The 23,243-nt window shown below is 44.7% G+C and overlaps 9 non-coding genes and 1 pseudogene across 9 annotated transcripts; all 10 read left to right on the top strand.

Annotated features, from left to right (window-relative positions):
* Window positions 1-354: 354 nt before the first annotated feature.
* On the top strand, window positions 355-427 carry trnak-uuu (transfer RNA lysine (anticodon UUU)). The gene has a single exon. It is a non-coding gene; the product is annotated as a tRNA-Lys (tRNA).
* Window positions 428-7,850: 7,423 nt separating this feature from the next.
* Window positions 7,851-7,922, top strand: trnap-cgg (transfer RNA proline (anticodon CGG)). The gene has a single exon. It is a non-coding gene; the product is annotated as a tRNA-Pro (tRNA).
* Window positions 7,923-17,406: 9,484 nt separating this feature from the next.
* On the top strand, window positions 17,407-17,597 carry LOC142367792 (U2 spliceosomal RNA). Its single transcript, XR_012767177.1, has one exon. It is a non-coding gene; the product is annotated as a U2 spliceosomal RNA (small nuclear RNA).
* A 364-nt stretch (window positions 17,598-17,961) lies between these two features.
* LOC142372498 (5S ribosomal RNA) lies at window positions 17,962-18,080 on the top strand. Its single transcript, XR_012768256.1, has one exon. It is a non-coding gene; the product is annotated as a 5S ribosomal RNA (ribosomal RNA).
* A 604-nt stretch (window positions 18,081-18,684) lies between these two features.
* Window positions 18,685-18,797, top strand: LOC142370996 (U5 spliceosomal RNA). The gene has a single exon (XR_012767945.1). It is a non-coding gene; the product is annotated as a U5 spliceosomal RNA (small nuclear RNA).
* Window positions 18,798-19,101: 304 nt separating this feature from the next.
* LOC142367785 (U2 spliceosomal RNA) lies at window positions 19,102-19,292 on the top strand. The gene has a single exon (XR_012767176.1). It is a non-coding gene; the product is annotated as a U2 spliceosomal RNA (small nuclear RNA).
* A 364-nt stretch (window positions 19,293-19,656) lies between these two features.
* Window positions 19,657-19,775, top strand: LOC142401063 (5S ribosomal RNA). Its single transcript, XR_012773063.1, has one exon. It is a non-coding gene; the product is annotated as a 5S ribosomal RNA (ribosomal RNA).
* Window positions 19,776-20,379: 604 nt separating this feature from the next.
* On the top strand, window positions 20,380-20,492 carry LOC142370990 (U5 spliceosomal RNA). The gene has a single exon (XR_012767942.1). It is a non-coding gene; the product is annotated as a U5 spliceosomal RNA (small nuclear RNA).
* A 304-nt stretch (window positions 20,493-20,796) lies between these two features.
* Window positions 20,797-20,987, top strand: LOC142367778 (U2 spliceosomal RNA). The gene has a single exon (XR_012767174.1). It is a non-coding gene; the product is annotated as a U2 spliceosomal RNA (small nuclear RNA).
* Window positions 20,988-21,351: 364 nt separating this feature from the next.
* LOC142401225 (5S ribosomal RNA) lies at window positions 21,352-21,460 on the top strand (annotated as a pseudogene).
* Window positions 21,461-23,243: the final 1,783 nt, after the last annotated feature.

Below are 23,243 nucleotides of genomic sequence, written 5' to 3'. Positions count from 1 at the left end.
GGTACATGGAGGATGTGAGGTCTGTAGCAGGAGGCAGCAGCATGCTGAGTTTGTCTGAACTCTTCCATCTGTCTGATCCCACATTATCCCAAAGCCTGTGAGCTTTTCCATTCCTGACCACACATCCCTCACACTGTTCTGCTGCAGATAGTTTCCCACCGACTTGCTCTCTTCCTTTTTTCTTCACACTCCTCCTTAACTCCCTGTTTCCCTCCATGAAGGCCTTCTTCTTTATGCTCAGTGGCTGCAACACAAGTTCACATCAACCAGGCGTTTGTTCAGAAAACAGCGTCACAGCTTTGGACTCAGGAAGTGTTTCAGATGTCAGCTGTCACTCAGACACACTTTCATAGGGCCTGGATAGCTCAGCTGGTAGACCATCAGATTTTTAATCTGAGGGTCCAGGGTTCAAGTCCCTGTTCAGGTGTAAAAATGTAATCTCCCACTTAACCTGTACTTCCCTCTATGCCTGCACTCTGTTTCTACACTGTCACCTCTGACAGAGCCTGGCTGATGCTTTTCCTTCTGTGTAGCTTATTGTTAGCTTTGCTGTTAGTTGCATCGTTATATCCTCATTTGTAAGTTATAGAAATATATAAATAATATATAAATATATAAGTTATCTAAAATATATTGTTGCTCAGTTTTCCTCTGAGCCACAGAGATGGTCAGCTTTCATTGTGTCCAATAACTGCAGCTTCTAAAGTGGATTTCATAGCACTGCTGCATCTCTGACAGTTATCAGATCATTTGGGTGGAAAAACATACATCACAACCCTCTGAATCTGCTTTCAGTCCCACTTGAACAGTCTCTCACAGTTTCAGACACAAAATGTGTCTTTTAGTTTGAATCTCAGCTGATATCTACAACAACTGTAGAGGGACTCATATCATTTCACCAGCTGGTGTGATAAACTCACAGAAACACCTCAGGAGCAGCACCTGGGATCTTTTGGGAGAAAAGGGGATTCTCTCCATGCTGATAGAGCTGGTAATAAATGAGTTTATGGATCCTACATATTACACAGTAAAACAATGATAAAGGTGCTTTCTGAGCCTTGACATCTTTTTCTTTTATTAGAAAAATGTTCCAAATTTGAATCCCATGGAGGGAGCCAATGAAGTAAAGATTGATGCATAAAAGCATTAAAAACCTCTCCTGTAAGTTCTCTGTTCAAGTTTTAGGTTCAGCTGCATGTTTCTCTTTGTGGAATCTTTAAGCCCTCATAGATCAGTCTGATCCCAACAGAAGTCTCGCAGGTTTACTTGGTTGCTGTAGTTCACTAAAGCAGGACTCTGAGCAGGGCCCTCCGCTAACAGGCTCCTCTCCTTTAGAGCCAGTGACAGGGTTGGCTTTGGGAGGTGACGCTGCTCTGTGCTTTAAACAGCAGGCTTTAATCCACCAAACTTCAGTTGGATTATGATCTACTTTTCAGAGGATTTGTAAATGACTAAATAAATAACACCACGGACTAAACCTTCAACTGAACCTGAACTGTGAGCAAGAGCCACAGGCGCTTGCACACGCAGCGACTGGCAGGGAGAGAGTTTGGCGTCCGACATGTTTGTTTGTTTTAATCAGTTGTATAAGTCTTAAGAGTCCTAACGTTTGTCTGAAGTCTGTTTAAAGTTTGTCCACGTCATTTCACCCTGAACTGACGATACAAAACAAAAATGGAACTTTTCTATCTGGTTGTAACTTGGATTCTGGTGTCATTCCTGCTGCTTGCCCGAGACACAATGCAGGCCGCCCAAGCAAGAACTGTGTACAGCAGAGACCAGTTGCTTCAACTTCGCTTTGAGGGCGCGCACAACACACCAGATGCGGTTTTAAACTTACCAGACTGTATAAGAAAAGATCACAAGCCCGAACACTCGGCATGGCAGGGAAAAAAGAGGAAGCGGGGCAAACGCGGAGGTGTTCGTTTACGCCGGAGGAAGCGGTGTCTGAAACGGATCCCCCTCCCCACCATGATTTTAGGAAATGTACAATCCCTTAGGAATAAACTCGATGAGCTGCAGGGAAACGTCCAGCTGCAGAAGGATTTTGGGGAATGCTGCGTCTTGGCCTTCACGGAGACCTGGTTGTCTGGGCACGACCAGGACCGAGAACTGTGGATCGACGGTTTTGGATCACCTATCCGGACGGACAGAGATGCTAACATAACGGGGAAGACGCTCGGCGGAGGGGTATGTGTATACCTGAACAGGCGCTACTGTACTTCTGTGACTGTCAGAGAAAACATCTGTTTACCCGACATTGAGCTCCTGTCCGTGTCAATGCGTCCATTCTATCTGCCACGCGAATTTCTGCAAATCTTTCTAACAGTCGTGTACATTCACCCGAAGGCAAATGCCACCTTTGCCTGCAATGTTATTTCGGATGTCACGCATAAATTACAATCACTCTCACCCGACGCTCCGAACTTTATCCTAGGTGACTTCAATCACGTGACGTTAAAACATTCCGTGAGAGACTTTTATCAGTATGTCACCTGTCCAACCAGGCGGGGAAAGACACTGGATCTCTGTTATGGTACAGTGAAGGACGCCTACAAATCGATTCCACTGCCCCCGCTGGGCTCTGCAGACCATAACTGTGTTCAACTCATTCCCAAGTACAGATCTGTCTTGAGAAGGGAACAAGTGCAAATTAAGGAAGTAAAGGAATGGACTGAGGATTCAGTTATGTGCCTTCAGGAATGTTATGACTGCACAGACTGGGACACTTTTACAGACTCCTGTAATGATTTGGATGAACTCACTGATGTGGTGTGTTCATATGTGGCTTTTTGTAGGGATATGATTATCCCATGTAAACAGATCAAGATTTACCCAAACAACAAGCCATGGGTAAATGGGACTATTAAAAGCTGTTTACAGAGGAAAAAGGCAGGCTCACAAGCAGGGTACTGCTACTGATCTACATGTAGCCACCAGAGAACTGAAAACTGAGATATCTAAAGCCAAACAAAGATATAAGTCCAAACTCAAACAAAGAATGACTGAGAATAACCTTGGCTCTGCCTGGTCCTGTATGAAAACTATAGCTGGTATCCAGAACCAGAGTAAAAGTAACCATATATCCCTTGAAGGTTTTACATCTGATAATGAGCTGGCAAATGCCTTGAATTGTTTTTATAACCGTTTTGATAAGTTTGATTTCAGCCAGGAAATTGGAAAACTCCAGTGCAAACTCAAAGATGGTCAGCACACCAGCATCACATGTAGAGATGTTGAAAATGTCTTCTTCAAGACAAAGGTTAATAAAAGTTATGGACCAGACAATATCTGTGGGCGTGTAATTAAGACATGTGCAAAAGAGTTGAGCTCAATATTCCAGCTCATTTTTAATAAATCTCTGCAGACACAACATGTACCCAAGGTATGGAAACACCCTGTTGTGGTCCCTGTCCCGAAATGTGGCAGGCCAAGTACTTTGAACTATTTTAGACCCTTTGCCCTAACCTCAATTGTAATGAAAAATTTTGAAAAATGGATAAGGTCACACATCTTAAGGCACACTGAAAATGCATTGGACCCCATGCAGTTTGCCTACAGGCCGAACAGAGGAGTGGAAGATGCTACCATCACCCTACTCCATCAGCTTCTAAAACATCTTGAAGGAAGTGGGTCACATGCACAAGTTTTATTTATTGACTTTTCATCAGCTTTTAACACCATCCAACCACACATTTTAATAAACCGTCTTCTTACACAATTTTCTTTAAGTTTTAATGTTGTTGGTTGGATTTTAGACTTTTTAATTAATAGTACACAGGAAGTCAGGGTGAATGGAGTCATGTCCAGTCAACTTTGCTCCTCCACAGGCTAGCCACAAGGGTGGCACTCTCACCCCTCCTGTTCATCCTGTATACAAACATGTGTCAGAGTACTTTTGCTAATAGGACCATAATTAAATATGCAGATGACTCTGTCATTGTAAGCTTGCTACAGAAGAACGAACGAGGTCATGGACCAATAGTAGAAGATTTTGTACAGTGGTGTGAGGAATCATATCTTCAACTGAACATAGCAAAAACAAAGGATATGCACATTGATTTTGGAAACAATCCTAGGCATGAGGCCACCACTATGAAAGGTCAAATAGTGGAACAAGTTAAATCCTATAAATGCTTGGGGACAATCATCGACGCCAAACTAAATCTCCAGGAGAATTGTGAGGCTATATGCAAAAAAGGACAACAGCGGTTACACTGTTTGAGGAAGCTTTACCAGTTTAATGTGACAAGACCATGATGATTTTGTTTTATCACTCTTTTATTGAATCAATTATATCTTTTTCTTTAGCATCATGGTTTGGCAATATTCCCCTTACACACAAGAACCGCCTATACCAAATTGTCAAGTGGTCAAGCAAACTAATTGGGGAGACACAGCTGCACCCTTCTTCCCTATACACAAGACAACTACAGCGGATAGCAATGGGTATCCTGGATGATAGCCGACACCCCTTGAATAATGAATTCCAGTACCTCCCCTCTGGACGGAGGCTAGGAGTTCCTGGTTGCAGAACCAACAGATTCAAAAACAGTTTTGTCCCAGCTGCAGTTATTCTGCTAAATAAGATGTAAGACAAATTTCCTGTGGATTATTATGTTTCCAATGCACTTGCAGGTTATGTATTTACTTGTAGCAATGCTTTTGCACTTAAATTGCATTCTAACTGCCATAGTTCTTCAATAACTGCATGAAGCCTTACGGTCATCCCACTGCAGTTCTGCTTCTTGCGTACATATATGTTGTATGTTATATGTCAGCACTGTCCTTGTATTATTTATTCTTGTGTAGCCTATATGTGTTTTTTAGATTCCATGTTTATATGTGTCATGTGTCTTGTAGCTTGTATGTAAGGACACCCATCTCTCTCTTAAACTGCAAAACCAGTTTACCTACGGGTACCAATAAAGTAAACTGAACTGAACTGAACTAAACAGAAGTTTGACTGGTTTGGATACGGTCAGGAGGATCACACTCATTGGACACATAGAAGATCTGATTTACTTCCTTTACTTCTTCATTTGCTGTTCTGAGTGACACAGAAGACGGGATGGTGAATGAAGAACTGCAGCTAACATTCTTCACAGAGCTGGTGTGGACGGGAGAAGATGATATTCACTGTTGAGGTGAATGGAGACGGTTCTGTGTTCGATGTCATGTAAACATTCCTTTCAACACCCCGACTGATTCATTATGGAACTGCTGCCTGTGCAGAAATCAGAGCAAAGGGTTCAGTGGAACAGTTTTTCTGCACACAAAGGTTCCTAACTGAGTTCAATAACAGGAAAAGGTCAAAAATCATGAATGTAAGGTGATGTGTTTCTGTATTTTATAGGTCAAAGTCCAGAGAGAAGAGCTGCAGGACAGCACATCTGAGTGTCTGGAAGAATAGCTCAGACTGTTTGGTGAATGTTTTCAACCTCAGAGGTTCTGGGATCAAAACTTATGACTCAGTGAAGTTTCAGCTCCAAACACTAAAAATACAAATTGAAAAACACTCCAGAAACATCTTCAAGTGTGAAGGTGGCTTGGTGAGTTTCACAGAGACCATAACTTGCCACTGGTGCAACAGCTGGTTCAAATCCTGCCCGTTATCTTCAGGATAACTTTACACTCAATGGAGCAAACTCTCCATCCTTCCATTTGCTTTACCTGGTTTCAGGGGGACTGGAGCCTATCTGCCACAGAAACTCATCAACATTTCAATCCAACAAGTCTGAAACTAAATGAAAAACTGCAGCCCCAGATCAACGTCAGCATGATATAGTCTATGTCAAATGCAGAAACAGTCCCTGTTTCCCTTTTTGGAACTTCTCCTTTCTCAGGACAAAGTTAAATGTATGAGGACCAAAGCCAACAATGACCTGGGACATCTCAGCAGATCCAGGATCAGCAGCTTGTCCTCTGTGGAGGAAACTTCTGTTAACAAAGCTCAGTGAGACCGCATCAACGTTTCAGTTTAATTTGACTTCCTGAAGGAGGGAAACGGCGCTGGCTGCAGCTCTGAAGAAGTCTCAACTTTATGACTGCTTATACATTCAAAGTTGGGGTGTTACACAAAAGTGGACGACCTGCACAGGACAGATAAGTTTTTCAGTCGCTAACTTGACCTCTAAAGCTGCCAGACTTTGCTTCCTGCTTCTGAAGAGTGCAGACGTGTCTCTGCTTCCTCCTGCTGCTTATTGCTTTATTTGCTTTTAAATCATTTACTTCTTTCCACAAGTCTTGGATATAATTTTATTATTTTTCTTTTAATGTCAGACAATATTTTCACGCCTTTCAGGTGTGGCGGATAAATACTACAAATTAAATGATACAATCACAGACTCTGTGGTATTTAGTAAATATAATAATAAACTTGAATCCACTGTGTACTTGTATGTAACTTTATTAGCAGCGTCCTCCTGACGTAACATCCTCTCTGCCTCCTAACGCTCTCTGGTCGCTATGGTAACGCTGAAACATGTCTTCAAAATGCAGCTTTCTTTTTCTTAGCCTCTTCTTCTGTCTCCTCAGTGGGAAGAAGCTTTCCAAACACGCCTGTTTTTGACTCATTTTGCTCGGTTCGTGGGTTTAATATCAGCGTTAATGTGACCGAGACGAGAGAGCGAGTCAAGAACAGACGGATGGAACGGAGAGAATTCGGTCATTTTTCCAAATAATGTGGCTCTTTGTGGTAACACAGTAAAAAATGCGGCTCTTAGTCTATGACCGGTTGGCCACCCCTGCTTTAGGTGTTCTTGTGGGAGGTGTGAGCCAATGCCAGTAGTAGATGAGTCGGTGTGCTGCCGCGAACAGTCTAAAGTGTGCGAGAGGAGAGAGGAGGAGGGAGCAGACGTTCCGGAGCATACGTCATTTTTATGTTGGAACGTTGGCGGGACACTGGCCTGTGGATTTCAGTGGCGTGCGTTCAAATTTCGAAAATAACAGAGAACCGGGCATATTTATCACAAAAATGTATTTCAACTCGAAAATAATAGTTATTTCAGACTAAACAAAAAAAAAGTCGTCTCCAGGTGTCATGAGGTCTTTAATGTTGGCCTGTTGGGAATTTGATATACGTGGCTGAGATGCGATTAATTCTGCCCCACGTGGCTGGCATGGCTCGGGTCACGGTAGACTGGCACAGTCCCAATCGGTTGGCGACCTGCCCCTGGAATGCCCCGGTTGGAACCCCAGTGTGCACATCACCTGTGGGCACAGGCAGCTCATGCCTCCTCGCTGTGTTGTGCTCCAACGCCGGCCGCAGCTCTGCGCACAGTTCCAGGAGGATTTCCCTCAAAACGGCTGATGAGTCAGTCGCCATCATGTGCCAGCTAATCCTCTCTGTTGTAGTGAACACACGCTCTCTTCGAATTGCACCATTTGCAAAGTCTTCTAATTTAAGCAGCCATTGTTTTTAATGGTTTGCATTGCACCACTTTGCGCTGTTTTTATGTCCGCTCGTGTAATTGCAGACACATGGGTGTGTTAATAGTTTATCAGTATTAATTGTTCATGTGTCTCAGGTGTGCACATCACTGTCTGAGCACTAATTGTTTTCACATTTATTTATTATAACAGTTTCCCAACATCACCTTAGGTGTCGCCAAAGAATCAACAGCTGTAGAAAAGTGCGTACGCCAGCCCTGAAGCTGCCGTGAGGCACCGCACATTTCCACGGTCTTTTCGTTCTTGATCTGATCGTTGACGTGAAAACGTACGCCACTATTTTGTGCGTACGCACGCTTTGTACATGAGGCCCCTGATGTCTATGTATGCACGCCACTGATTCCATGGCTACGTCAGCTGACCGCGCGCTCTCATGAAACGTAAAATGTCTACCTTCTGGCTCGTTGGTCTAGGGGTATGATTCTCGCTTCGGGTGCGAGAGGTCCCGGGTTCAAATCCCGGACGAGCCCTCCTACTCTAAGAAAAGCTTACGGAAAGCTTGGGTACCTTCCTTGATCTCACCCAAATTGTTCATTAAGAGTGCTGATAACAATTGCAAAAATGTCCTGTCTTACTACATTGTTTGGAGCTTTAGCAGCTGGCTCTCCCTTCACTCAACATGAGTGAAGTTATTGAGGACATAGACTGAACAACCCCAACATTGAAGCCACTGACAGTTAAGTGAAAAACTCATCTTTTTTTTACAATGCAATGTTTAGCTAGACAAACCGTTATCCCGGCTTTTGGAGTTTACGTTGACCCTCCACAAGTTTACACTCACAGGGATTTGTAGTGTTACAGATTAATTTACACATACTTTTGGCAACTAATCTCCACTTTAGAATAAGAGAACTTTGAAATAAAAAAGATGGAAGCAACACTGACATTGAGTGAGCTGAACTGAAAGTTGTAGGATGTTTCTATTCGATGATCGAACGTACCTTCCGAGGGTATCGTTTTGACTATAACATTGAATGCATTTGGAATCAAAGCCCCAAATAAGGAAATACAGCTCAAACCTCCACCACTCATTCTGAAGTTGCTTGGAGTCCTTCTTAAATGAATTTCTTATCTGGAATTTGAAAGACAGATCCACGCATAAATACCTGTATCATGTAAGCACACCCTCTGCAGTATTATCTAAAGCAGTTTTGGTATTTGTTCTATAAATCCAGATTGAAACGCTTCAAGTCAATGGTAGAGAAATGGAGATATAGGCCTGTTCTGTCTTAAAGTTGGGCTTCTTCATAAAATGTGATGTGAATTGGTGGAACCTGGCGGTGAGTATTGACTCATTGGTCTCAGGAGTTTTTGTGGGCTGTTCAGTGTATGTGCCTAATAACTTCACTCATGTTGAGTGAAGGGAGAGCCAACTCCAAACAATATAGGCTCATTGCTCTGGAAAAGTCAAAGAAGAAAGAAAGCAATCACAAATTCCCAGGATTCCATGGCTACGTCAGCTGTCCGAACGCTCTCACGAAACGCAGGAAGACCACCGTTTGGCTCGTTGGTCTAGTTAACCATCAAGCTTTCTATACGGAAAGCTTGATGGTTAACTTTGGGTACCTTCCTTGATCTTAAATGCGTCTCTCTTTGCTCACCCAAATTGTTAATTAAAGCTGCCGTCTGCAACTTTTTTTTAGTCATATTCTGATTCTGGAAGTAGAATATTAAATAGGCTGTTTAGGAAAAATCCCGAATTCTGTAGCTCCCTCTGAAGCCTGTAATCATGCTTGCAAAAATCGAGCGCTCCCGGCTGTTTTTAACCAAACACGTTAGGTTTATTATTTATCTATTATCTGAGCAGAACAGTCACCAACCACGTCTTCCATGCTGAGTCTGCCCCCAGCTTGTGTGCGCGCACACTGGTGTGAACTCACGTGCACAACCTCGTCCACAGAGGGGGAGGGACCTGAAAGTTGTATCAGTTCGAATTTTCCGACTTTAGACTCGGAATTTTGAAAACCTGCCGACGGCAGCTTTAAGAGTGCTGATAACAATTGCAAAAATGTCCTGTCTTACTATATTGTTTGGAACTGTAGCAGCTGGCTCTCCCTTCACTCAACATGAGTGAAGTTATTGAGGACATAGACTGAACAACCCCAACATTAAAGGAGTCTTGGCCCTGTGGTGAAGTGGTGGTTGATTGACGCTGTGACGCTTTGCTTTGCAGTAAGACGTGTTGCATCACTTCCTGTTACCTTGCTTGTGTACTGTGGAATTTCTTGCTCCTCTTGGACTACTGATAATCACTTTATTTCTACCTATAACTTACACAATTTTGCATAGTTAACTCTATAGCTTACCATTCTTTTCTAACACACTCCTACAGATCTTTAATTTTTATTCTCACTTTTTAGCGGTGTGTCTGGTTCTCTAGCTTAGCATGGCTACCAGTTCTCTCCCTCCATCTCCTGCTTTCACCTGCTCCGCGTGTCAGATGTTTAGTTACTCCTCTGCCTCCTTTAGTGATAATGGTACATGTAACAAATGTAGTCTTTTTGTAGTTTTGGAGGCGAGGTTATCTGAATTGGAAGCTCGGCTCTGCACTGTTGAACATCAACCGATAGCGAGCCAGGTCCCTTTAGTCAATGCGGAGCCACCTAGCGTAGCTAGCTCAATTAGCCTCCCCCTAGCAGAACCTGAGCAGCCGGGATTACAGGGTGGCTGGGTGACTGTCAGGAAGAGGCATAGCTCTAAAGTCAAGCCCGTTGTTCACCATCGACCTGTCCACGCTTCAAATAGATTTTCCCCACTCAGCGACACACCCGCTGAGGACAAAACCCTGGTAACTAGCAGCTCTATAGTCAGAAACGTGGCATTAGAGGCACCAGCGGCCATAGTCAAATGCATTCCAGGGGCCAGAGCGGGCGACATAGAATCCTATTTAAAACTGCTGGCTAAGGATAAACGTAAATACGGTGAAACTGTTATTCACGTCGGCGTTAATGACACTCGGTTACGCCAATCGGAGGTCACTAAAATTAATGTTGCATCGGTGTGTGATTTTGCCAAAACAATGTCGGACTCCGTAGTTTTCTCTGGACCCCTGCCAAATCTGACCAGTGATGACATGTTTAGTCGCATGTCCTCCTTCAATCGCTGGTTGTCTAGATGGTGTCCAGCAAACAACGTGGGCTACAGAGATAATTGGCAATCTTTCTGGAGAAAACCTGGTCTGATGAGGAGAGACGGCATCCATCCCACTTTGGAAGGAGTGGGACTTTCCTGTTCCCGCACCACCGTTGACATAAAAGAAAAACTGCTCTGGATTTAGGCCACACACAAGTTTAATGCAGCAGTCTCTGATAGCATGGAACACACAGGCCTGCTTCTGCTTCAGGTTCTGATACATCTGCCGCAGCACAGCTGGATCCACAGCTGGGGGTTCTCTGATGGCTCTCATTTCTGTCACAGCAGCAGACTGAGGACAATAGTCGGGCACATTTTCCTGCTCATCGTCTGGCTCTCTTTGCTGCAGCTCATCATCACAACTTCAGATTCAGGAGCCAGATTACACCATTCATCCATCACATGCTCTCTGCTCTCCTCAAACTCTACAAGTGCATTCTCAATCTCCTCAGTGTGTTTCTCATATTAGTCTCTGTGTGTTTGTGTAATATTTTTCACGCTCTCAGGACGGTTTGAGCCTGGGAGCTGCACCCAGCCAGAGTTGTACAAAGACTCGTAGGTTGGAAGATGGGCACTTGGTATTTCATACTCGGATCGGTGAGGAAGGTACAGTCTCAGTAATCTGGCATAAAACTGCTCGGGGTGTTTCTCCTTGGAACATTGGTAATATCTGATGACAGAGGGCTTATCATTTTTCCGCCTTTGGACAAATCCCAGCTCATTCAGAAGTGGTGACACACCAGCACGCTTTGAGTGGTCTGCACTGACAAACCTGCAGCTAGCAGCAAAATCAGCCGAGCACATCTCCTCATACTCTGGGGTCTCGGGTCTGGCTTTGTATTTGTCACTCAAACTCGTCATCCAGACATTACAAGACTCTGACGGGGTGTCCTCCAAGAATGACATGGGGCGACTCATTTTCACTGGACTGTCATCAGTAGGAATGAACACAACACTGCGTGAGCACTTCTTCATCTTTATTCCACATGCACGAGTCACACACTCCTGAGCACTGATCTCTCTCTTTCTGGAGTAAGCCTGCATGACAGCTCTCATCTCATCACACTCATTAACTCTGTCCATGTTGGAATTCTCCATGACAGTTTGCAGGTACTCTGACAGACCACTTTCCTTCTTTGGGATGTATTTAGTCAGATACTGTACACACGAGTAAGCAGCTGCCCTGCAGTGAACATCATGTGCTGATTGGCTGCTTTATCTGTCAATCACTGACACTGCCCACAGGAACAGGACAGTATATTCAGCAATAAGGTAATACTTTCTGCTGACATGGCAGACTCGCTTTAACTGGAAACACTTGAGATATTTATATTACATTTACATTATAATACAACAACAGATATTTAGATATAAATATAAATGTATGTTTATCTGTCAAGTTAAGCAGTTATAGAAGTTTGTTGAAATTTTGTTAATAGTACAAAAAAAAATTGTGTCTTACAATGAAATCAAGTGACAGGTTTAGGATTATTACAACTTCCATCTTTCAAAGTGTTTTTCACCTGAAATCCTGTCAATTTTAGCCCTGTTATATGTGTAACCTGGACGTCTTGTAGCTGTTGTACTGTTATTTAAAACCTTTCATTTTTTCACAATAACATGGTGTGTTAGACTTAAATGTTATAAAATGTAATGTCAGCAAGAGACATTATTAAAACTTTAATCAGAGTTCCCCAAAATGACTAATACGGTGCATGATTCTATCATAAGTTCAATGGATACAGTCAAATTTGCATGAGCTATATACTGACCGAGGGATCGGACCTGTCCTGCATAATGTTAATCTCCCCCTTTTGTGTAAATGGCAGAGCAGAGCCTTCCGTTATCAGGCCCCTCTCTGTGGAACCAGCTGCCAGTTTGGCTTCAGGAAGCAGACACCCTCTCTACTTTTAAGATCAGGCTTAAAACTTTCCTTTCTGATAAAGCTTATAGTTAGGGATGGCTCAGGTGAGCCTGAAACATCCCATAGTTCTGCTGCTACAGGCCCAGCCTGCTGGGGGAGCTCCCATGATGCACCTCTCCTCTCCATGTACATATGACATCATTGTTGTCATTAACTTGTTCCTCTCTCTCAGCAGGTGTCCCTGGCCTGGTGTTACGCTGCTTGTTGTCCCCTCTTTTCTGTCCTCTCAGCCCCAGCTGCTCCAGGCAGATGGCCGCCCTTCCTGGTTCTGGTTCTGATGGAGGTTTCTTCCTGTTAAAACTGAGTATTTTCTTCCCACAGTTCTGTGCGTGCTCGGGATTGAACAGAAGTTACGGTGCATTTTGTAGGATTCCTTAGCTAAGCTACTTCTTTTAATTGTGTCTGTGTTAATAAAACTGAACTGAAATGACAAATAAATGAACATGTGCATCTGTACTGTTATATGTTACGTTAAAACAGAGTACTGAAATATATCTTTATTGAATAGATGAATAAATCTGAAGTCTGATTCTGTCCAGGATTTCTTCCAGGTGTCCTCCCTCTGTCACCATCTCACATCTGAAATTCCTCTCAGTAGTATTTCAGAGCTGAGCCTTGGTTGGGAGAGTTTTTATCTTCACTTCATCTTCACAGACTATATTACCACAGCAATACAACTGAGCCAAATGCTGGATTTAAATTCATTTTTATTATATTTTCAAAGAAACTTCATTAATAAAAATAGAACATAAAACAATATTAACTATGTGTAAACTATATACATATATATGAAATTTATTCTGCCAGAGGGCAGGGTCTTTCCACTGCCTCAATGTTAATGATTTTTTTCCCAATATATTTTATATTTAGAAAGACTTTACCCTTTTTAAGGGCTCCCACAAGTCCTGGGAAATATAAAAGACTTCGGTGCTGGACATGAGGAGCTCCAGCACCCCCCTTGTGCTGCTCTCCATCACGCCCATCACCTCCACTCCAGCTGCCTCATCAGTCACAATCAGCACCTGCCAAAACAAACAGCACTTATGTCCCATAATACCTTGCAGCTAGATATTAAACCCCTTTCTTACTCCTTGTTTATTTCTTTAATCTCTTTCTCAATTGTGTCACATCATTTGCCATTTTATGTCTGTATAATATACACTAGATTGCCAAAAGTATTCACTCACTCATCCAGATAATTAAATTCAGGTGTTCCCATCACTTCCATGGCCACAGGTGTAGAAATTCAAGCCCCTCGGCATGCAGACTGCTTCTACAAACATCTGTGAAAGAATGGCTCGCTCTCAGGAGCTCAGTGGATTCCAGCGTGGTGCCATGATAGGATGCCACCTGTGCAACAAGTCCAGTGGAGACATTTCCTCGCTCCTAAATATCCCACAGTCAGCTGTCAGTGGTGTTAGAACAAAGTGGAAGCGACTGGGAACGCCAGCAGCTCAGCCACCAAGTGGTCGGCCACGTAAAATGACAGAGCGGGGTTTGGAGGTCTGTAGCAATGGACTCTGCAGAAGGTTGGCGACCTTTCTGCAGAGTCAATTGCTGCAGACCTCCAAACTTCATGTGGCCTTTTACATGTTTAAACCAGAGAAAACAACTCCTTGTATGTGCCTACCGACTTGGCAAATAAAGCTCATTCTGATTCTGATTAGAATGTGTTTTTAGATTAGATGAATTAGAATGCTTTTTACTTCTACATTGCTGTAGGGTGTTGTGTGCAGGAAGTCCCCTCCTGCATCCATGTTGGACTTTAAGTGGGTAATCCTGCACTGGCTGCCGAGGTCCAGCTCCTGGACTGCAGCTTCCCGCCACAGCGTGAGGGAGGCAGAAGCTTTATCCTGTACAGAACACAGTATGAGATGTCAGAACTATAAAGGCACCAGAGATTACTCTGTAATGTGCAGCCTACAAGTGACCACAGTAAACATATAAACAACCAGCGCCGCAGAAAGAGACAGTTAGCACACTCCCATAGACTACTAAGGTACTCACAGAATATGAAAGTTATCTTATTTTATCTTCCCTTATCTAGAAACTACAGAGGTTGTCCCTCCTCTCCAATCCTCCCGTTCTCTGGTCTTACCTGCTGCAGCTTCACCTCACGCAGCGGGACCTCCTCTCTCCCACTGCGGACCTTTTTCACAGCTGAGAGCTAAATAAGAACAAGTTCAATCACTTAGTGATCTAATTAGACCTAAACATGTCATTGCAACAGCTTTTCCGTAATAAAACATTTCAAATACTGGTCATTAGACAATAAAGCTGCAGAAAGTCTGTTGTTTACAAGAAAATCACAGATTTTTACTGCATTACTTTGTCTACCTAAAATGTTTGTATCTCTGAATTACAATTAAGCACGGTCATTTATCTGAGTGTATTAGTGTGTTCTTCTGATGAAGACAAATCAACATACCTGAACAACTTTGCCCTCCAGTGTGAGGAGGCCCTTTGTCCCCTTCACATTCTTTATAGTTGTATGCAGGGACGGGGGAAAGAGGAGGGCTTTCCTGCAAAGGGGTCCATCCTGCGAACCTTGCAGCACCAACCCCGCTCCATGCTGTCAGAGGTGGAGAAGATCATTAGGCTTTCCTTGGCCCTGCCCATATCTGTCACAGCATCTGAGCGCTCTTTCTCAGCCTGAAAACCTGGCTGCGCAGCACCATGACGCAGGAGAGACTAACACATTTGGCCATTATGAACACTCACAGTGACCTTATGGATAAATTGGCTTAAACAATTTATCAAGAACACATCTTCAATTTGGAACTTCATACCGAATTTAATTTTCTCTAAATTAGGAGGCCTAAATTTCTTTTTACTTTGTAATTATAATGTTGAAAAAATCCCCTCAAAACTATCCTACTTTCATAAACAGATGCTTCTTTCTTGGTCATTGATCTGCAAACATAATTTTCCCCCACATAGATACTACATATGGAACAATATTGGTATGAAGTTCAAAATTTAAAATGGGTTCTTGATAAATTGTTGCCAATTGCCAATTTATTTTGAAAATAGTAATACCACCTCAAACCAACTGGGTTATGTGTCGCACACGGAGCAAGACACCTGAGCTCAGCCACTCTGCTGGGAAATAATATGGGCACGGAGCGCAAAAAGAGCGAGATGAGGAGGTAACTGGGCTATATAGTCCATCCCACCAGCAGTCAATGGCTATTTACCCTTATTGCGTGTGCAATTAGGGCCGTCATGACTCATAGGATGCGAAAGCATCTATGCTACTACACCAGCCTTCACCATTTCCCCAAGGAAAGACAGCGCCAGTGCATTATGAACCTCATTTATCCTCCTCTCTGCATCAAACACATTCATGCTGCCTTAACTGAAAACTGTCATTTCCACCTTGCAAATTTGAAAGTCAGGCCAAAATGCCATCGCTGTCAATTTGGGGAAAACGGAAAACTCATGCTACAACATTTCAAATGTGAGACTTTCAAAGTAATTAGGCTTTGGAACTTTTCGAAGGTTTTAAGATAATCACAGGACTGGGAAACCTCCCAAACTCGCCTTAACCATGGCCTGAACAGGCTAACGTTATGCCTGTTTGGTTCGTTAGCTAGCTAACTAATGCTAACGTTAGCTAGTGAACGCTAACTGTCAGAGCAGTAATTAAAACATATTAACAAACATACTTGCTTGATAACTTACCTTATTTATTCTTCTTCAAAAGAATTAAAAAAACTGGACTCAGCAGGCTGCCCTCAGTGCCCCGGCCTGTGTGCTGGACTGCTGCGTTGCTGACATAGACCTAATATACTTTGCTGAGCGGGAGAGACTGAATGTCGCATGCATACACACTTCTTCTTCTTTGAATGCGCAGTGGGAGTGAGACTGTGTTGCTACTTATTGTTGAATGAGCTTCACTCTAAATAAAGTCATCTTCCCTCTAAACACTAAGTTTTTTGCATTTTTCACCATGCAACTAACTTTTACTTCATAAAAATCAGTCATAAGTGCATATGGTAATTAACCTAGTAAAGTTAAGGAATGTATGTATGTCAGGGCAGCTATTGGACTTTACAGTGAAGATGTATTGTATATAGATAATCCATGAGCCTAGTCAAGCGGTGAAGTTGTAAAGCAATGAGATTGCTGAGATTTTCTCATGAGAATGAGAAAAAAGTGATCAGAGCTTCATCCTCTGTGGCTGGTTGACTGTTAGAGCTTCCAGCTGCCTCTAACTCCCACACCTCAAAAAACAAATGTCCCTTACAGGGTAGACATCACAGGTGATGTTCTGACTGGGGTGGTTTATATAATCTATGTGTATAACTGTTTGTGTTCTACCACCCAGGTATAGACAATAGTGATCCATCGGCTACTATTTATAACACTCTCCATCACAGTGACGGTGCTGCTGTCAACACAAATAATTATTAACTTCCGTCACAGAAATGGATGTTAATGACATGATTTTTATCCACAAGGACAATTCTTTCCAATTCTTCAAAAAAATACAGTTATATTTACTTCTGCGTCCTGCATGTCTTGTGTTGAAAAATTTGCCGATCACACTGTGACACACACACACACACAGACACACAGACACGAGGAAGTTAACCAGCTTCGGCTGCTGCTGATTGGTTGGCAGACACCTCTGTTTCTATTGGCCCTCAGTCTCCATGTTTCTGATCCTGGACCTGCTGAGATGTCCCAGGCCATTGTTGGTTTTGATCCTCATACATTTAACTTTGTCCTGAGCGGGCGGGAGTGCAAAGTTGTACCATCTGAAACGGCTGAAGAGTGCTCACTGCAGCGGGTGGGCGGAGGTGCAAAGTGACGCTTTGTAGGCAAAAAAAGAGCACCGCCACAAGTGCGCATTGTGCCAGGAAGGGCTCTCGGACGTGAAACAGTGGAGGGTTATCGCTTCTCGGCCTTTTGGCTAAGATCAAGTGTAGTATCTGTTCTTATCAGTTTAATATCTGATACGTCCTCTATATGAGGACTACATATTAAATGGATTTTTAGGCACAGGGGTTGAAAAAGGGGCTTGCTCCGTTCACTCCACGCATCGACCCGGTACTGCAGTGCCGCCGGGAACGGTGCACTCTTCCCAACTCTTGTGAAATAACAAAACCAGCGGTACATGGTGGTAGTTTCAGGGAGCCATTGTATTCTGACTTCTAAAATGGAACTATAATCTTTAGAAAAGACGCAGTTTATGAGCACGTCGTGGGATTGAGCTTCCCTGGTTTCTCTGTATGACCATGAACACCAAACTACACACAGAGAACAGAGGAGCTTGACAGACACACACTAAGTTATCTGAGAGTCCCATTTTCAGCTGCAGAGAACAATCACATCAGGGAAGTCGACGTGCAGGCTCAACATCAGCCTCTCAAGCCAACTCTCTGGTAAAATAGGGGCAACGTATGGTTCCAGCACCTATGTAACACATATTTGTCACGGGGACTGTGGCTTACGGCCACACCGCCCTGAACACGCCCGATCTCGTCCGAACTCGGAAGCCAAGCAGGGTCGGGCCTGGTTAGTACTTGGATGGGAGACCGCTTGGGAATACCAGGTGCTGTAAGCAATTTTCTCTCTTCTCTCTGCATGTCTTTTGTTGAAACATCTGTTGATCACCCTGTGATCCATCTTGCTGATCCTGGATCTGCTAAGGTGTCCCAGGTCATGGTTGCCTTTGATCCTCATACATTTAACTTTGTCCTGACAAAGGAGCAGTTCCAAAAAGTCAAACAGGGACTGCCTTTGCATTTGACGCAGTCAAACTGCATGCGCCTGGAGAAGCCAAAAGGCTTACAGCACCTGGTATTCCCAGGCGGTCTCCCCATCCAAGTACTAACCAGGCCCGACTCTGCTTAGCTTCTGAGATAAAACTCTGGCTTTTAGTCTGCGAAAAGAGAGTGAAAGTGAACTCCACTTTGAGATGGCTCTGGGATTGGGCCGACTGGGAGAATTGCTTGAAAAAAACCTCTACACCCAATGAGCGGTCAGAACAAAGCCTCAAGACCCCTAGTCTTTTGCACAGAGTAAAAGACAAAGCAGCCATTGAATAGGGCCCGATTGTTCCTACCTGGTCGGCCGAGGAGCCAGCGTCTCAACCAAGCAAAGCTCACCGTGGGGAAGGTGGCTATGCCAACTAGCCTGATGCACTGCTCCCGCAGTGTCAAATACTCGTACTCTGGTTTCTCTTCATAACGTACAAGTCTTTCGCCTTTTACTAAAGACTTCCGTGGAGAGCAACATTAATGAGTTGTTTCTATTTTTGGAAGGCTTTACCTTTGCGGGTGAAGCCCATTCTGTCTGTGCAAAGGAAATCTTCTTGCTGTGCCAAGTGACTTCTCGGAGTAGAGTCAGCTTATTTGTTGAGACCGTGCCCATGTTCAAAGCTGGAGCGCTAAATTGTTGTTGTTTGAATGGTGCTCAGTGGAGCGGGCGGGAGTGCAAAGTTGTACCATCTGAAACGGCTGAAGAGTGCTCACTGCAGCGGGTGGGCGGAGGTGCAAAGTGACGCTTTGTAGGCAAAAAAAGAGCACCGCCACAAGTGCGCATTGTGCCAGGAAGGGCTCTCGGACGTGAAACAGTGGAGGGTTATCGCTTCTCGGCCTTTTGGCTAAGATCAAGTGTAGTATCTGTTCTTATCAGTTTAATATCTGATACGTCCTCTATATGAGGACTACATATTAAATGGATTTTTAGGCACAGGGGTTGAAAAAGGGGCTTGCTCCGTTCACTCCACGCATCGACCCGGTACTGCAGTGCCGCCGGGAACGGTGCACTCTTCCCAACTCTTGTGAAATAACAAAACCAGCGGTACATGGTGGTAGTTTCAGGGAGCCATTGTATTCTGACTTCTAAAATGGAACTATAATCTTTAGAAAAGACGCAGTTTATGAGCACGTCGTGGGATTGAGCTTCCCTGGTTTCTCTGTATGACCATGAACACCAAACTACACACAGAGAACAGAGGAGCTTGACAGACACACACTAAGTTATCTGAGAGTCCCATTTTCAGCTGCAGAGAACAATCACATCAGGGAAGTCGACGTGCAGGCTCAACATCAGCCTCTCAAGCCAACTCTCTGGTAAAATAGGGGCAACGTATGGTTCCAGCACCTATGTAACACATATTTGTCACGGGGACTGTGGCTTACGGCCACACCGCCCTGAACACGCCCGATCTCGTCCGAACTCGGAAGCCAAGCAGGGTCGGGCCTGGTTAGTACTTGGATGGGAGACAGCTTGGGAATACCAGGTGCTGTAAGCAATTTTCTCTCTTCTCTCTGCATGTCTTTTGTTGAAACATCTGTTGATCACCCTGTGATCCATCTTGCTGATCCTGGATCTGCTAAGGTGTCCCAGGTCATGGTTGCCTTTGATCCTCATACATTTAACTTTGTCCTGACAAAGGAGCAGTTCCAAAAAGTCAAACAGGGACTGCCTTTGCATTTGACGCAGTCAAACTGCATGCGCCTGGAGAAGCCAAAAGGCTTACAGCACCTGGTATTCCCAGGCGGTCTCCCCATCCAAGTACTAACCAGGCCCGACTCTGCTTAGCTTCTGAGATAAAACTCTGGCTTTTAGTCTGCGAAAAGAGAGTGAAAGTGAACTCCACTTTGAGATGGCTCTGGGATTGGGCCGACTGGGAGAATTGCTTGAAAAAAACCTCTACACCCAATGAGCGGTCAGAACAAAGCCTCAAGACCCCTAGTCTTTTGCACAGAGTAAAAGACAAAGCAGCCATTGAATAGGGCCCGATTGTTCCTACCTGGTCGGCCGAGGAGCCAACGTCTCAACCAAGCAAAGCTCACCGTGGGGAAGGTGGCTATGCCAACTAGCCTGATGCACTGCTCCCGCAGTGTCAAATACTCGTACTCTGGTTTCTCTTCATAACGTACAAGTCTTTCGCCTTTTACTAAAGACTTCCGTGGAGAGCAACATTAATGAGTTGTTTCTATTTTTGGAAGGCTTTACCTTTGCGGGTGAAGCCCATTCTGTCTGTGCAAAGGAAATCTTCTTGCTGTGCCAAGTGACTTCTCGGAGTAGAGTCACCTTATTTCTTGAGACCGTGCCCATGTTCAAAGCTGGAGCGCTAAATTGTTGTTGTTTGAATGGTGCTCAGTGGAGCGGGCGGGAGTGCAAAGTTGTACCATCTGAAACGGCTGAAGAGTGCTCACTGCAGCGGGTGGGCGGAGGTGCAAAGTGACGCTTTGTAGGCAAAAAAAGAGCACCGCCACAAGTGCGCATTGTGCCAGGAAGGGCGCTCGGACGTGAAACAGTGGAGGGTTATCGCTTCTCGGCCTTTTGGCTAAGATCAAGTGTAGTATCTGTTCTTATCAGTTTAATATCTGATACGTCCTCTATATGAGGACTACATATTAAATGGATTTTTAGGCACAGGGGTTGAAAAAGGGGCTTGCTCCGTTCACTCCACGCATCGACCCGGTACTGCAGTGCCGCCGGGAACGGTGCACTCTTCCCAACTCTTGTGAAATAACAAAACCAGCGGTACATGGTGGTAGTTTCAGGGAGCCATTGTATTCTGACTTCTAAAATGGAACTATAATCTTTAGAAAAGACGCAGTTTATGAGCACGTCGTGGGATTGAGCTTCCCTGGTTTCTCTGTATGACCATGAACACCAAACTACACACAGAGAACAGAGGAGCTTGACAGACACACACTAAGTTATCTGAGAGTCCCATTTTCAGCTGCAGAGAACAATCACATCAGGGAAGTCGACGTGCAGGCTCAACATCAGCCTCTCAAGCCAACTCTCTGGTAAAATAGGGTCAACGTATGGTTCCAGCACCTATGTAACACATATTTGTCACAGGGACTGTGGCTTACGGCCACACCGCCCTGAACACGCCCGAACTCGGAAGCCAAGCAGGGTCGGGCCTGGTTAGTACTTGGATGGGAGACCGCTTGGGAATACCAGGTGCTGTAAGCATTTTTCTCTTCTCTCTGCATGTCTTTTGTTGAAACATCTGTTGTGACACATATTTCTGAATAATATGCATCCTATTCTAATACAAAGATTTTATACTAGTCTCATGCCATTACTACATGGAACAATTTTCTATTAATATCCCATAGTTATACAGATTTATAACTACAGTAATGCAATCGTGTCAGCCTCTTTGCTTTTTTCCCCTCTATAACTTGTAAACTAAACAACTGGTTATACTATACAGGATGGCTGTGTGTGTGTGTGTTAGTTTGTGTGTGTCTGTCTGTGTGTGTTTACAGAAGCAAATGGATCCTCTGATGCCTGTGCTGTCCATCCTGGACACAAGCTTCCCTAAGGACAGGCAGCAGTGTGTGCTTGGGATGACCAAGGAGGCCAAGGACTTCCTTAAGGCACATGCACGGGACCGTGAGACAGTGGACAGTAGGCTGAGAGACTCAGACAAGGCTTACAAAGAAGGTGAGAAGAGTGCATGCACAACCCTGTGCTTACAACTGCACTACTGTCTAGGCATGATTACTTTAATTTTGTTCCCCCTTATTTATCTGTCTACAGCTTTGAAGAAATGCCAGATCGTCACACCCTCTCCAACTGAGGCGCAAGTCCTGGGGCAGCTGGTGATGACCTTTGGCCAGTACACCAGCAAGAGCTTCAAGTGGCTGGTCGAGAATGATGTCGGCTACTGCAAATAGTAAGTGTGGTACACTAAATGTGATCGCCATGTGAATAGTGTTATAACTTAATAGTACTGTATCACTATGTTACATTACTATGCCATTTCAGAATCGTCAACCGCCACATGAAGGAGATGAGGCACCCTGAGAAGAGGAAGACCATCAACGACGAGTGGCTGAAGGAGCAGCTGGTCAAGTACGCGCACCTCTTCACCACCGTCTCGTGCCACCTGGAGGTGAATGTGGACCGGGCCATCTATGGACAGGGGAGGTTCAAGTCGTTCACCTACCTGGAGATGTGGCAGTGGTACAGCCTGTACAAGAGGCTCCTGGCGGATCCTCAGGCTGGCAGCGACGCTGAGAGGAAGAGGGCGCAGGAGGCCTACACGTCGGTGACACAGTGGCTCCTCATGAAGGAGGATGACATCAATTCAAAGGCCCTGAAGAGGTTCAGAAAGTACATTATGGACAAGGAGGTATGTGTGCAGGTGAACATGTGTATAAAGGAATAACATAACAAATGTATTGAGCACAACTGAAATGTAATATTCCTCCTAATACCTCAGCAGGGTGTAGCCACTCCTTCCACCGCATCTGCTTCCTCCAACAAGCCCCCAGCAGCATCTGCAGCAGCAGCAGCAGCACCACCCACCACCAGCAAGGCCCTCCATCACCTCCTCCTCCTGCATCTCCCTCCATCACCAGCAAGGCCCCAGCAGCATCTGCAGCAGCAGCAGCAGCAGCAGCAGCAGCAGCAGCACCCACTGCCACCATCAGCAAGGCCCCTCAATCACCTCCTCCTCCTGCACCTCCCTCCATCACCAGCAAGAATCGTCCATCAGCCACACCTACCTCCACCACAAAGCCCCCTTCAGCACCAGCAGCAGCAGCAGCATCCCCCACCACCACCGCGAAGCCGAAGAAGAAGGCCTCCTCCAAGTCGGCTGCCCCAACACCATCGCCTGCCACCCCAGCACCCCGTGCAGCTGTGCCTACCTCTTCACCGGTACCCTCCTTCTTTGCGCCCCGTCCATCAGCCACCACTCCCAGCTCAGCAGACCCCAGCTGGGAAGACGACGCTCTGCTTATGG

The sequence above is a fragment of the Odontesthes bonariensis genome, chromosome 2 (genome assembly GCF_027942865.1).
Source record: "Odontesthes bonariensis isolate fOdoBon6 chromosome 2, fOdoBon6.hap1, whole genome shotgun sequence".
NCBI lineage: Eukaryota > Metazoa > Chordata > Actinopteri > Atheriniformes > Atherinopsidae > Odontesthes > Odontesthes bonariensis.
The sequence above is the reverse complement of the archived record's forward strand: the minus strand, read 5'-3'. Positions and strand labels throughout refer to the sequence as shown.